Source organism: Phasianus colchicus, chromosome Z (assembly GCF_987193195.1).
Source record: "Phasianus colchicus chromosome Z, bPhaCol1.hap1.1, whole genome shotgun sequence".
NCBI classification, from domain to species: Eukaryota; Metazoa; Chordata; class Aves; order Galliformes; family Phasianidae; genus Phasianus; species Phasianus colchicus.
In genome coordinates this window covers 30,895,321-30,911,365 of record NC_143476.1, presented here as the reverse complement: position 1 = coordinate 30,911,365, position 16,045 = coordinate 30,895,321, and the positions used below count along the sequence as shown (strand labels likewise).

General features: G+C 36.4%; 1 long non-coding RNA gene across 1 annotated transcript; it reads right to left on the bottom strand.

The window, feature by feature from the left end:
• Window positions 1–3,576: 3,576 nt before the first annotated feature.
• On the bottom strand, window positions 3,577–15,013 carry LOC149912779 (uncharacterized). Its single transcript, XR_016461731.1, has 4 exons — window positions 14,892–15,013; window positions 13,475–13,598; window positions 6,861–6,962; window positions 3,577–4,236 (listed from the first exon to the last, which is right to left on the bottom strand). It is a non-coding gene; the product is annotated as an uncharacterized LOC149912779 (long non-coding RNA).
• Between the last annotated feature and the right edge of the window lie 1,032 nt (window positions 15,014–16,045).

Below are 16,045 nucleotides of genomic sequence, written 5' to 3'. Positions count from 1 at the left end.
TCATCTCTCTTGGCCAGTCCAGAAATATTATTTTCTCCTTCTTTATTTAGATATATGGACAAATGCATTTTACAGCACCCTGAACTGCCAGATATCCCTTGCACTTTTTGTACATACCATAATCTTGCTGTCACAACTTCTGGCCCTCTTCTGAGAGTGATCTGGAGATCTTTTATTTCCAATTGCTCCTGCTCAGCGGAACAGTGTAAGGATCCACAAGGTTCTTAGCCACCAACAGTGCATCCGAGCTACATGTAAGCAGCAGAAATGGAAAGACTTCCTCCTTACTGGATGTCATTAGCAGATGTTTACAGGAAACTTTGAAACATGCTGGAAGTAAGTAAAGCAGATCATCTGAGAAGAAAATACTGCTGGCAAAATAGTCTCTGCTGCTGCACACCATACTATTCATAAAGATAAGTGGTCTCCAGTAAGCAGGGATCTCTGTGCCTTAATGATGTAGGAGGCTGAAGTTTGCATACTGGCTTTATTATGTAAAGGTGCTCCTTCCGCTCTGCCAGAACAGCAGACAGTCTACAATTCTAGCAATTACTTTGATGTCATTTTGTGCTAAGGATTACATAACATCAAAGATGTTGAAATAAATGCTCCCTTTGCTGTAGCCATGACTTTTCTGTTTGACACGGGAAACTAACATCAACTGCTTCACTTTTAACATCTGTTAAGTGGACATAATAACACAGTACCACCTGCAGAGTGATGTTGTGAGGCTAAACTAATTGTGCACTTGAAAAGTACTGTGAGAATTCAAAATGAAATATACCATCAAAATGGAAGGTGTTATGCTCATGCAGCAAAGAGAACATTTTTACCTCTTTTGTGGTGCAGGCAGATTCTGAAAGAACTTTGTTTAAATCTTTTTATATTAATTTGACTAGAGAAAAAATTCAGAAGTTATATGAATGCCTTTCACTCTCTTGAATTATTTAATTTCTTAAAGTGAGAAAACCATGTTGCAGTCAGAAATCCATTAAATACCATTTATCTTTCAGCTTTCAAGTCAGTCTAGAATCATAGCATCTGAGAAAGTGAAGATAAAAGCAAGATCTTCTTGCTGGCTGGCACAATATTAATACTTAGAGAGCACCTGGCAGTGCTTTTTTCTTTCTAGCATTGATTGTACAATGTCGAAGAGTTATCCCCACTTCTTTGAGAAAACTGCTATATCATTAGTAAGAAACTCTCCTACGAATTTTTCTTAATCTTATTTAAGTTTCAGTAGTTTCATTACTTCTATTCTGATTTTGTTTTCTTACACAAGCCTCAAGAAAAGTCATTATTGTTTCTCCTGACAGCTGTTAATTTGATAGAAGACGCTTAAATACTGCTACAATGGTTCTCCATGGTTTAACTTAATTTTATGAGATAATGTGCTAATTCTACAAGGCAATGAATGAGATGTCGGAGAAAAATGTTGAAATGGAAAAAGGAAACATTAATACAGAAGAAAAAATAAGAAAAGTGTTGCCATGTTCTATTTGTAGTTTCCCTCCCAGATTATGCTAGCTTTGTTTTCACTAATTTGATATGAAAATTGTTTGAAATAGTTACAAGATTATGACTTATTAGGGCAATCAAATGCTAGAAGTCCATGATATTAATGTAACATTATAGAAAGTGGCTTATACCATAGACAGTTGCTAATATGTTACTATAGCTCATGTACATAAAGTCTGTATAATTTTCACATACTTGGCTGAACAGTTTTTGCTTCCTTTTCATAGGGAGAATAGAAGGTGACAAAGTGACGAAGAAGCAGAAGTTGCTAATTGCCTTAAACATCCTTGAATATCAAAGATATTTGGCCAAAAACTGCAACACATTCAGTGGGAGATGTTCTGCTGTTTTATTCTCTTCAGCTAAGGATACCAAAATGCCTACACTTTCATTGGGAAAGGATGGCAGTCGAAAGTACAAGTGTAACACTCGTGATTAAGATTTATTTGGACAACAATGATATCATAGGCCACAATCATGATGATGTATAATTTTTTTTCTACAGTCTTTTAGAAGCTTTTGTATGAGTACAGGAATTTTTATTTCCACATGATAGAGAAGCATGGATTTTCTTTCCAAGTAATTTTGACTTAATTATCCAGTATTCATACCCTGGAAGACCCTTCTGGCTTTACAGTTTGTCAGTATCTTGAGGGAACTAGATCAGGAAGGTCCTAGTTACAACATAAAGCTAGGAGGGATAAACTAGTCTAACAGGTCCTTGGGAAAAGCAAGGCTAATGCTCACTGGGACACAGCTTGTATCTTGTAGATGATCTCAGGTGAAACTTTCATAGACTTTTGTACGCTGTTTCAGCCTTGGTGATAAAGCAGGTAAATGAATGCTAAGAGCTGATTGTACTTGTACTTGGAAGTCCACAGGAAGGATCTTCTGTCTTCTCTGCCATCATATTTTCTCCTCTCATTTCTAAGGATCCTCAATCTGAATTTTCACACCTTTTGTTTTTTACTTGTGCAGCTAGGGTCAGTAGCTTTTAAAATTTACACTGGATTGGTTAATAACTCAGTTTTAACTACTGAATTTGTTTCTTCTTGTTTCATATTCATCATATTACTCAGAATGGAAAAGTAAATAAATAAATCAAACGCCCGAATTCCATTAATGTAGTAGGATGTGGTTATTTATATGCCACCGTACTTTAAAATGTATTTCTTCTTGCACTTTTTTCTCCACTCAATGTGCTTTTATTGCCATGTGAAGATAGGGAAAATCTGCTGCACTGAATAATGCAATCTATATATTTGGTATTGTACTTTTAAAAGACCACACAAAGGGCCCATTCCTATTGCTTTATTCTTGTCTCACTTCCAGATCCCATGTTCCCTAAATATACTGGAAATAACATGCATGTGCACAAAACAAAAGCTGTAAAAATTAAGGACGAAACATCACATTTCAGAATGCCTGAAATAACTGATTTTTAAATAGTGTTATCATTTATTGTACTCTTTTGCTCTCTCTGTCTCTCTCCTCCCTTTTTTTTCCTCTCTTTTTTACACTTCTACAACTTTTTTTAAAAAGATTATATTCAAGGTAGAAACACTAAATTATAATGCTTATCTTAATGTAATATTTCAGACACTGAAAAAATCTTTTTATCCTAAGATGACATTTTTATGGTTTACAGATTGATTATGATGATTGTTTGGAGGGCTTAGATACGAACTCTAGCCTTGACATAGATTACTTTTGTGTAAAAATAAATTCATCTCAATTGGCTCTTAATGTCATCAACTATTTAAAAATTAGCTCCGAGACAAAGAAATAATCTGAGTTGAAATTAGGATATATTTTATAGAGATGTGAACTGGCTAACCTAACTTTTGGTTGGTGCAAGTATTTTCACACATCTCATTACTATCTGAAATACTATTCAGACAGGTTTTAGAGAACCTGCAAATTCTTCCTGTACATTCAGTACTGTTTGCAGGAAACAAGATATATAGTGTTTCTGTCTTTTCTGCAGTTCTTTGGAGAGTTTTCCATTATCAATAATAAAAAAAAAATAACTGAAATAACAGCTATGTTAATCGCAAGCAAATTTAAAAAGCTGAAACTCGCATAGGCTTTTTGAAATGCCAGTAGCCTTGGCTAATTATCACATGCTGTCACAACAGGAGCAGCCAGGTCATGTTATCGAGCCATTTGTTGTTCATAGACAAAAAAATAATGAAGGAAAAGACTCAGTACCCAAAGTGTGAGCAGTGGACAGTGACTGCCAAGTCCAATTTCTTCCTTCCTCATCACCAGTCTGACATCAGAGTCATATTCAGATCTGACAATTAAGTCCCAGGCACTTGCAGACACTCTTGCTTTGGGATTAATTTTTAAGCAGTTTTTGAAGTACATCCCTTTTGGCATGGATGTTTTTGTGACTTGTTTGCATGGAATGTTTTAGTGTTATTCACATGTATCCATTCAAATTAAAGGAGCTGAACAACTCTTTCCAACATGAGTGGGGTACCTGAAACATTATCACTGCTGATGGCAGGGACACATCCTGTCTGGAGATACCCTACCAATCTCCATTCCTACAAGCTTGGTCCTCCTTCCATTGGCACTGGGCTGGACATGGGTGAACACAGATGAGATCAGCAGAGCTGCCCCATGAAGGAGATCCTCCTACTTGAATCCAAACTCTGTAAATTTGCTGACATCAAGTGGATGCATGAGAAAACACTGAGAAAAGAGTTTGAACTGAAAAAGAGAGAAACAACAAAACCCACCATCAACATTCGGGAGCAACAACAAAACTCAAACATATTATTCTTTATCCTGATTTTATTTTTCCTGAATATTCAAAATTTACTATATATTTTCTGCTGGGACTTTCATTTTCCTAAGAGGAAAATAAAATTTGCCATTAGTGCAATCCATTTACTTGAAATTCCATGCCCAGCAAAGAAAAGCATGCTCTGCCTTCATTTCTACACATCAGATATGACATACACAAATCATAAGCTTTAAATTTCCACAATCACATGGTCTGTTATCAGTCACACTGATAGTAAAGCAGGCTTGAAATAAAACTGCTTTGTTTCACCCAGAGGTTCAATAATATTCCTTATAAATCAGGGTTATTTGTATGGTTTCTTGCACACATCCTACAGATCTGTACTGCGAAAGGCACTGGTCATCCATGCCACTTTCTTGCCTCTATGTATCTGAAGAATTATGCTGCTCTAGGGGGAGGAAGAGAAGAAAAAGTTATGGATTATGAATACGGACACAGCTGATACTCCTTGTTTATTGGAGTCTTGTTTACATACTCCTCACATGTTAACCCTTAAGTCTAAAGGTCCTAAACCAGTGTCAATGAGCTGTCTGGGTATATTTTCCCATGTATTGTGCTGCTATTCTGCCGACAATACCAACCCATTAACATTTGGCCCTTCCAGCTAGCGCAGCCGTATCCTCCATGGAAGGACGTCTGCCCAATATGTAAAATAATGGAAAGAATGAATTCCTTGGAAACGATGATAACAAGACCTGGCTGAGCTAACTGTGGCAGCATGTGGTAATTTTCCAGCTCACTGACCCTGTAAAGGGAGATGGAGCACAAAGCTCAGGCTGTAGGGCAGGTTCGTCTGAATGGCAGCAAACAAGTGCAGAATATCTGATGATGTCATGTGCACAATTTGGCAGGTGGGGCAGAGGTTTTTGATTATTTTGTCATGTTTGTGGTTTGTTGGTTTTTGTTTGTTTGTTTGTTTGTTTGTTTGTTTGTTTTTGACTTAAGCACATTGTCATATGCTAGGTTTAAAAACCTAATTTCCTGGTGAAAAATGTTATGGGCTTGTGTGGTGGCACAGCTCTGGGAATAATGCTGGTAGAACACTGTGATGGAATGATGCATTATCTCTTTGTTCAGTCCTGGGACTTTGTTTTGAAACTATCTCCCCCTGAATACCAGTGCACACTTTGAATAATTGTCATTCCTAGTGGTCTAGTTGTCACATCAGAGAAAGAGACAATGAGAGGCATATAAAATTGATTCTGAATTGTGGTCTGGTGTTGTGGAATAAAAGTGGGTTAGAGCACACTTGTTTTCTTGTTCAGGTATGACAAAATCGGTGCATGGTCAGTGCCGAATTATGCTACTTTTGCTGTGAACTTCCAGCATCACATCTGCAGGATTGTATAAAAGTAGTCCAGGAAGAGGAAATACAGCAGAATTAGTTGCCATCACTGATAAAGATCCTTTATAGTTGGAATAAAGTTTGAAGCACAATTTCATTTCTGTGTTTGCAGATGGAGAGTGACAGTATGGATATAGAACACATCTTGGAGTTTTTTAGCCCTTCTGAAAGTGAATTTGACTTTTCACATGCCCCAAAGAAGAGATCTTACATCGAAATTTTGATTGCATCTTTTTCTCTCCCACTTGGTGTTATTTATCTTTCTGTCTGTGAGTTGTCTGAGATAGTGCCCAAAGCACCATGAGATAATGACAGCAGGAAGAGAACAGATGTGCATAAACACATACACTGCAAAGAAAGGAAACAATACTGATTATGGGGAATTTTTCTCTGACATTTCCAGCCAAATCTTACACAAACACAGACACTATTTTAAAATGACTAAGTGCAGTTTCATTAAATCAATCACAAATTTTGAGGAATATGGTTTTCTACTTGCTTACAGTATAATTTCTTAGGCAGAGGAATTGTTGTTACAGATAATTTTTGCTACAGCACAAAATTCCCATTACCAACGATGTTTATTATGTCTACATCCTTGCAACAGACGAGGATTCAGACCCTATCATTTTATATGCTGTACAAACACATAGCTGCAGGCAGTCTCTGACTCAATGAGTTTTCAGTGCAGTAGGCAAATGTAAGGGTAAAAATTTGTATAAACAGCCTCTAAATCCTTCCCATCTGCAGTATGACAGAAGAGCCACATTCTTCTTAGACAAGAGACAAGGGGTTTGGTCATCCACTACATAATTTATATTAAAGGTTGATTTTATTCCTAAGGACTAACTTCCTGTCTCCATTTTACTGCATTCTATCAGTAATGTGAAGCAGTATGTTTTTAATACTGAGATTTCAGTATTAACTGAAAAGCAGAGCAAAAATTCTCTGAAGCTGAATAAAAATATTTGCCAGTATCTGCAGGCTTTGTCTTTGCTTCTTGTGCTATAAGAAGAAAGTTTCCAAGTTACAGGAGGTTGACTGCCTTTTGATTAACACCTATAATCAAAAATTTTCCAGCCAGGAAGCATCTGTGTTGACCACAGAATAAGAAAAAATCTAACACTGAGAAGTTTCTCTGTTTTTGTTTTGTATTTTAATTTAATTTTTGTGACTGCATACCTGGAAGAGAGCAGCCTGTGCCACAGTTTCAGCAGCTCACATTACTCCAATGCAGAGGTCAGCATGTCTGAGGGCACATATCCCTGAGGCTCCCAGAAAGCCCTGAAACAAAAGAAGAGAACTTAGTTCATTGACTAGAGTTCACCTTTCTCAAGTGAAGAACTTGTGCAGATACTTGCAAAGAAAAAGAACCAGCAAAATGGAACTGTAGAAACAGATGGTTTTAAGTTTATAGACTGAATTACCGTAGAGGATATGTAGATTTTACAGAATAACCAAGGTTGCAAAAGTCTTCCAATACCATTCAGTCCAACTGTCCACCTATCACTAATATTTCCTCACTAAACCACAGAATCATAGAATGGCCTGGGTTGAAAAGGACAATAATGATCATCTAGTTTCAACCCTCCAGCTGCAGGCAGGGTTGCCAACCACTAGACCAGACTGCCCAGAGCCATCCTCCTAATACCTAAGCCCCTCCTGTCTTAGTTTAAAACCATTCCCCCTTGTCCTGTCACTACCAATCCATATAAACAGTTGTACTCCAGCCTGTTTATGCGCTCTCTTCATGTACCAGGAGATCACAGTGAGGTCTCCCCAGACCCTTCTCTTCTGTAAGCTAAACAAGCCCAGTTCCCTCAACTTTTTTTCATAGGAGAGGTGCTCCAGCCCTCTGATCATCCTAGCGGCCCTCCTCTGGATCCATTCCAAGAGCTCCGCATCTTTCTTATGCTGGGAGCTCCAGCCTGGATGCAGTACTGCAGATGGGGCCTCGCAAGACCTCACCATTTCCCGTGGTACAACATCTCCACATTTCTTGAACAACTCCAGGGACAGTGACCCAACCATCCCCCCGGGCAGCTCATTCCAGTGCCTGATCACTCTTCTGGAGAAAATTTTTCTTAATTTCCAACCTGGACCTTCCCCAGTACTGCCTGAGGCTATTCTCTCTCATTCTATTGCTAGTTATGCAGAAGAGGCCAACTCCCACTTCACCATAATTTCCTTTCAGGGCATTACAAAGAGTAATCAGGTCACCCTGAAGTATGATATGATGATGAGTTCAGCCTGCGCACAGTTCTGGTGAGGCGAAAATAGTGGATTCTGTCTTACTAGCTACAGTACACTTCATCAAGAAATCATTTGCAATGGGGCAGAAAATTACTCATCAAATCATGTTTCATAACTTTGTAATCAAAAAATATATGTCAAATTTCTGAACAAGTGCTTAATTATTTAATTGCCTATATCGCTATTTTGAATTATGCCATGCAAATTAATTTTTAATATTGAGTTAAATAAAATATGACTTAAGGCAAAATTAAATAGTGTAAATTATGTATATTTTATTTTATTTTATGAAAAATAAAAATTATTTAAGAAAACCGAAGAAAAATACAAATTTCTATGTATTTGTATTATGGAGGCAACTTTGCTCTAAAGGAGAAGCAACAAACCACCCTTAGATAGAGGAAACCTCGGCTGTCTAAACTGACGTAATATGAGTCAATTATTTTTCTCCAGAAGATAAGTATTGGTTTCTGCAGACTCTTATCTTTTCTGCAAGAGCATGTCTACATTGCTAAGTCTGCAGCATTATTTCACTTTTTTTTCACACGCTCCTAGTACTTCTATTCCATCTGTGCATGCTCAAGAACTTGCCTATGTATATATGGACACACTTTATATCTCAAAAATGGCCCTTAACTTCTCTGCTATGCTGCAGAACCAGGGTCCCTGCCATTCTGTCTCTTTGACACTGATATCTCTATTCCTCATATTTTGACAGAGCATGAAACTTTTGGCATGTGTTTTAGAGGCTTGGTGTGTTTCCTTCTCCTCCTGTAATTTCTACTAGGAAAGCCCCTGCATTCCAGTAGATAACTGGGCCCAAGTGTGACAGTGAAACACATTTTAGGCAAATGTCCTTGTAGAATTTTAATCAGAAATAAATATGACATCACTTTACTCTTACGCCATTATATTAATATGGAATTTAAAATTTAACATAACTTTTTTCTTTTTTTCCCCTATAAGCAGCATAAAACAAGCATGGCAGTGAATTGCAGTTTCACCCTCATATAAGAGTAACGCCTTATTCCAATCCTGCCTGAGAAGTCTGAATTTGAGATTTCTTTCTAGAATATTACACATTGTAGTAGTTATGAGAGTCATGACTACATAGCAATACATACACATTTTTAATGTACAGTTCTCTCTCATAACTCAAGTTGAAATGATTACTTAATTTTCAGTCTGTAAAAAAGAAGAAAAAGGAAAAACGGCTTTGTTTGTGCACGAAATTGGTTTTAAATCAATTAAACCAGTGAAAACTCCTGTAAATACATCTAAATTGGTTTACATCTGGCTTGTATAAATATAACTTCAGTCAGTTTTCACCAGATCAATGCAAATGTGTAATTAGCTTAATGGTTCTTGCTCTTGCAGAACAATAGTCTTTCATTCTCAACAACAGCAAGCTGTTTTCATTTCCTACAGATTCCAAAGGAGATGTTAATCTACTGTTACACGAGCACTTCATTGTGCTTTCCCTTGACTGTGTAGCAGATGATTGTATGCATTAAATAGTTGAAAGTAGCAGGCTGTGAGGCCAGGTGCAAGGTAACTCAGAGAAACAAGCTTTTCTGCTCTATTCTGGGCTAATACAAGATGCTCAAAAAGAGACAGATCAGGTCACTCTTGCCTTGCTCTGATTATTTGTAGGTTATTAGTTTCTCCATATAATCTCCAAAATTTGTCTTGTCAAACAATCTTAGGTTGCCCTTTCACAGCCAATAATTAAGTATATTAATTGATGTAGTGATTAGCTGTTTTTTTCCACCTGTTGAAGCACTTCTTGCTTCACAATAAAGCCATGACTTGTGGATGTGTCTAGGCTGATAACAGCTCTTGAGATCCTTCCAGGAGACCTATGAGATGTTCATTTGATGCTTTGTGTTGCCTTGCATTCATTTCCATAAAATATTTACATCTAGGAACACAATTGCAGAGGGGCAGATTCTGACAAGTGCTGTATACTTTGAAATTTCCAAGTGCTCACTGTGGAAAACAGATGTGTGTACAGTTAGCAGCCTTGCCACGTGCCCAGCACTTCATGCCGTCCAGCCCTGGACTTTACTGGAGGGAAAAAGGAAAAACATTTTTCACATAAAAATAACAGATAACACACAATAACTCACTGTTCCAAACTTCCAACTTGTTTGTTTTCTGTAACATGCTATTCCTTAGGGGAAAACAGGAACTACGCTGGAAATATGTTTGTAGGACATTTTTTGTAAGGGATTAGATGTCATCAGAAGAGCAGTGAGTTCATCCCAAGGCCTCGGGAATATCAAACTTACAAAACCAGTGAATCAATTTTGCAGCTTTACCAAATGCAGTCATTATGTGAATTCCTTTTCCATAAATTATCCTAACGTTATTTTCAATGGCAATTCAATATAAACCTTCTTTTCCAATCAGGCATGACTATGTTATGAAACACCGAAGAAAACCATGAAGGCTGCTTTTGTTAATTCACTCTGGAAATATAAATAACTGAACAACTAGTCTTCTGCCTCTGACATGGGAGAATTGCTGGAGAAATTAAGATGCCAAAGGATAGTCTGAAATATTCAGTAAATTACATAGTGCAAGCCCTGATGGAAACCATTCATTGTTTGAAATGATTGGCAACTGAGTTAGCATTTTGTGGCTGGAATTGACCTTGGCCTTCTTGGCTATAAATTTCTATAAATGAATGCATTCTCCTGAAACTTTTCCATGATTCTAACCAAGAAAGTTCAAAAATCCTATCTCCACTGTGGAAAAAAAAAATTAGATTTCAATTGGAAATAGCTGCTCTGTTAGGAAAACAGTGAACAATCTGTGACAGAATTTCTTTTAAGAGATTTGTTTATCTCAACTTCTTAAAAAATGTTTTTCCCCATATTAAGTTGTCCCCTACTTAATATCCTCTTCTTAGAGACCTGTTAAGTAACAAGTTACTGAAAAAGAGAGAGGAACTAACAGAACTGTAAGTAATCTATTATTAGTAAGGTCAATCAAGAATTGAATTCAAGGACTTGGATACTTAAGTATGCTTTATACCCATGATGTAAAAGGACTTTTTAATAGAATATAATATAAAATATATTGAGTTTAAATTTATTTGTATATACACAAGCAAGGAATTACAGATATGAATATGTTCTATCCTAATCAAAACGGGAAGTTACATGTTCTGTTATGAAATGGTGTATTGAGAATGTCACTGGTTATTGTTAATCCTCCTCTTCAAGAGCAGAAGATGTCAGGTGATGCGGGTGTATAATGCTAGCACATTGTGCTGCTGCATATCAGGCAATTTCTAACTCTTGTATACACAAAAATACAAAGGCATAGAGCATTACATCTCCCACAGATGTAATGTGTTGAATATACAGCAGACACTTTATTAATTTGAATATCAAATTTCTGTACAAAAGGCAGTGCACACCAATCTGCCCCCAATAGGTCTCTCAAAATTGTTTGTATGTAGCATTTAAGTAACCTCAGCTGATGCCTGCTCATTAGATAGCTCTGGTTTTGTTTTACTTCAGCTTTCTGTTAAACAGATAAATATACATACACACAGGAATTTATCTTTCTGTCAAGGAAAGAGAGCACAAAGACATAGATTATATTTTCTAAAATTACATATCATTTTGTTTTTTCTCAAATTATTCAATCAGTCTTTGGAATAATATATATTCAATCAACTGTTGAAATCAAATTTGTTAAAATTAACAGAAAAGCAAGATTTGATTCAAGCAGGAGGCTACTCTTGCTCTCATAGTAAGATTCTGCAGAGCTTCTAGTTGTTTTGTTGTGTTTTGCTTTATTGGGTTTTGTAGGTTTTTTTTCCAACTGTAAAGTTTACAGTGCATTGCAGAATGCATTTGGCATTCTGGGTTAAAGATCCAACAGCAACAGATAAATACAATATTCTGTGAAAAATATGATACTCTGTGATTGCTTGACAACCTTTCTGTATACTCAGTGTAATCTCAGCACTGTCTTGTCTTTGCCAGGATTATATGATTATTTTCTGATATGTCATACAACACTGATGCCAGAGGATAATGGGATTGGTGTGACAAGATGCTGAAATTTTATCCAAGCCAGATTAAAAGCTACAGTATTCCAAATGTCTTGCTTTTTTTTTTTGTGACCGAGTTTAAATTTAATAATCTTTCTGACTTCTTGGTTGAGCACAAAGTGACATCTTCTTCAGTGAGAAAATGGCAAAACTAGATGAAAGAAAAAAATGCTTTTTGTAGGTATGAAAACTATTTTTTTCTGGAATTTTGTGTCTTCGGAGAAGGTGTAATCATCACAAATGGCCCACTTAAGGCTCTTAATGTATAAACTCTCTCCTTTTGTGCAGTACAAAGCCTATAATTTTCATCTTGACTTTTCTATGACTAAAGAGCTCAGCTCTTTCAGTTCATGACATCAGAGAAATCCTCACTGAAGCTACAACCTTGGGAATACCATGCAGACCCTTTTATTTCTACTTAGAGACTCGAATTGCTTTTTGTATTTATTTCTACTTTGTACTCGAATTGCAGTGATTGTATATCACTGCAAATTAACATTAAACAATAAAACTCCATAATATTTGTTTAACATTAAAAAAAAAAAAAAAAAAAAAACTGTTTCTTTAGATTCAATAACTCAAATAAGCATCCAACATGAAATTCTCTATAGAATAAACTGTCCTCTTTGGGGTCTTTGAATTATTTAGAAAAAAATCTAGACTTCGATAAACCTGATATGCATCCTGATTTCCATAAAACAGGGATTTTTTAATGAGTACTCATTAAATTGTTCTGAAGAAGGATTTTTTTTTTTTTCAGAAAGTGTGTGGGTGATTTGGGAACTGTTTTTTCTGACTAGTTGACATTTATTTAGCTGCTGATATAACAAGTCTCTTTGGCCATATGTGGCAGCTAACACACCTCAGATGACAAGGATCTTTAAAACAGAAAAATAATTGCTATCAGTAGCTAACAAACTCGCAGAACACAATCCTCTGCAATGTACCTCCTGGATAATGTTTTGCATAACTAACAAAATTCCCCAAAATTCTTGTATGTGTGACATTATGTGTGGTAGTGCACAGCTGTAACAAACTGCAAATCATTGTGCATGTGTGCATGCATTATTTGTAATAAATAGTCATAACTCTTCCATACATTGTTGAAATTTCCTTTCAATTCTCCACCGATAAAGCTCATTAAGGAATGAAAGAGAAGAAAAGAGTAACGTATCTGCTACAGCCTCACGTTCAAATAAAACTTCAATGTTTTGGTACTCCTTTTCTTTCATGGAAAGTTCATAATTATGAACTATTGCATCAGTACCTGTCAGACTGTAAACTGCAAGGAAGTGGAATGAATGTGAGGTTACATGAGATCCCTTCCATTACAGCAGACAGAGTTCCTGCACAGTGGCTTATTTACATGCAGAATTCTGCTGAAATTTTTCTTAACTAATTGAAATCACACGAGAACTTCTGTCACATCCTACATAGCATCATGTCTACAGTAACCTCTTTGAATTATGCATACCTGCCATTTATTCCTACAATGATGTCCCATCAGGTCACACTGCAGAGTTCACCTCTGGAAACATCTGACATACCTGGTGTTCTTCAAAAGTTGCTGTGTTTTACTCAAGAACTGTTAGAAGTGACTGCTCAGAAAACAGCAAAATAACATATGAATAATAGTAAAAAAAACTTGTCTTACTATCACAGAGCTGCAACCATTGATTTGAATGCAATATTTTAAAAAATAAAAAGGTAATCTCCCTCTATAAAAAGATAAACTATGTAAACTTCACTTAAGCTGCTCTGCTTGATGTTTCCATCACCTATGAGATGGAAAGTACCGAAAAAGAACGAACTTTTTTCAGAGGAATCCAACTGCATTTTACTATCAAGAGAAAAAGGAAGCCCAAGTTGTAGGTAAGAGAGATTTGAGGAATTTGAAAAGCTCTGAGAGAATCAAATCACCACATTTCCAGAGGTTTGTTTGTCACTTATTACCAGCATTAGACTTATTTTTGTTTCATCTTAACATCTGCTTTTAAGTTATTGTTTCTTCCCCAGGTTAACGTACGTTAAAACACTATCAATCCTTGTCTTTATTTTACTATGACAGTCCTCTCACCTGCCTCATATCTGCTATCACCATGCTACTCAGTGTAGTGGGGAGGACACCTTCCACCACCTTCTAACAAGTTATCTTTTTTAATGTGTTTGGTATTGAGGAGCTCTTTCACTGTCTCCTGTTAGCAGCCTGACCCAGCAGTGCTTTTTGCACTGTCAGAGGCACACAAGTTCTTCATGGCCTCATCACACAGGGACAGTGTCTCCAAGAATTAAACCATTTAAAGATCCTTGTAGTGAATTTAGCACTTTCTCAAGACTTCTTCTCTTGTTATTTTTTCATTAAGAAGAGGTTGCAATTATTTTCTTCAGTTATTCTGCTCCTCTTTGTTGCAGCAAGATGCAGAGTCAGAATCCCAAGCAGACCTCACCAATACACCTCAAGAACCATTTTATGACCCTCATATAACACTTTACACGACTGTTTAATTTCCTATTTAAAACAAATTAACTGTTGCATGCTCTAATCAGGACACAAAGGACCCCAGATCTTGTCTGGAAGTATGTGGAGGTTACTGAGAGGTTTTCCAGATTGATGGCCACTCTAAGTGCATGACCTGAGGATGAACTTTGACTAAACTTTGCTCTTTGTGCACTTGGCAGTCTGTATTTGGAAAGCATCAATTGTCTGCATTCAATGTATTAAATGTAAGGCATATACTTGCCACAGACTTGGAGCTTCTTTGTTTTCACAGAAACAAAAAGCTTCATCAGTGTTATTTATTTCAGATATATCAGCTGTTCCATAATTTTTTCAGTCTGCTATAATAAGCAATTATTTCATTAAAAAAAGATGTCAGCTCAAACTTTCTCACCATGGTTTCTTCCAGATGGTGTACCCTTCTTGTCACCACAGTGGCAAGGATGAACAGCAATAATTCTGCCCTGGTTAGTACAAAATATAAAATATACAAAATATGTTCTGGACAAAAACTGTTCACAAACTATTCAGCAACATTGTAGATATAGTGGTATTAATACAATTATAAATATTTGTAGAGAAAAGGGATATATATGCATGAACAACTTAACTACAATTAACCATACTTTCATTCACAAAACTCTCAGGCTTACATAAAATTTGAGTTATCACAGGCATGCTTCATATCTCTGGGAATATCAGGCTAAGACTTGAGGTCAGATTTCTGGGTATTTCAGCATGTTAATCAGATGATTAATATGCACCTTTCCATGAAGTTTCTCAGTTGCAGAAGGCACATTTGTCCTCACTATCTCCTCCAAAATCCCAATTATTTCACCCACCCAGTTTTAGGAATGACCCAGGCATCCAATATCACTGATGATATTTCACTTTCTCATTTCATTTTATAGCAATTTTTAAATGAAAAACATATCCAAGTTCTTATACATATACGGTTCTTACTGTACAACTCAGTGTGTGTGCTGAATTTTTTTTTCTTTTACATGCCAGCCACCTTACCATGACACCATAATACATTTTCTATCTATGTTTTGTACATCCGTTTATAAAAATTACAGTTGCAATGTCATCAATAATCTACAGTTGCAGCTCAGCAAGAGAAATATATCAAGGCCGCAGCAGAACTGTGGATTGACCATCATTCACAGAAATCCTTCAATGCTGTTCAAATTGTAGTGTTCAAATTGTAGTGAGATAGCCATAGGCTTCTTCTGAACAACAGATTATTTCTGTTCTGATCCACACACACCACAGTGAAGAATGTTTTTTGAGACACTAGAAAAATGCAAACAACACATTCTCTAAAAAAGTCAGAGTCAACCTTCTGACACTTCTCAGACACAGACAAACATGGAATTGCAACTTACTGAAGCTCATCCATAAAGGAATACCCTATTGTAAACAAATGAAGAAACAAAAGATTTTCCATTCCCACAACATGTGACATTATCTTTTCAATCAGTTGCTTCCCATTGATTAGTCAAACAGACAAATGAAGGTCAAGTAACAATCAGCATTTGTGATATT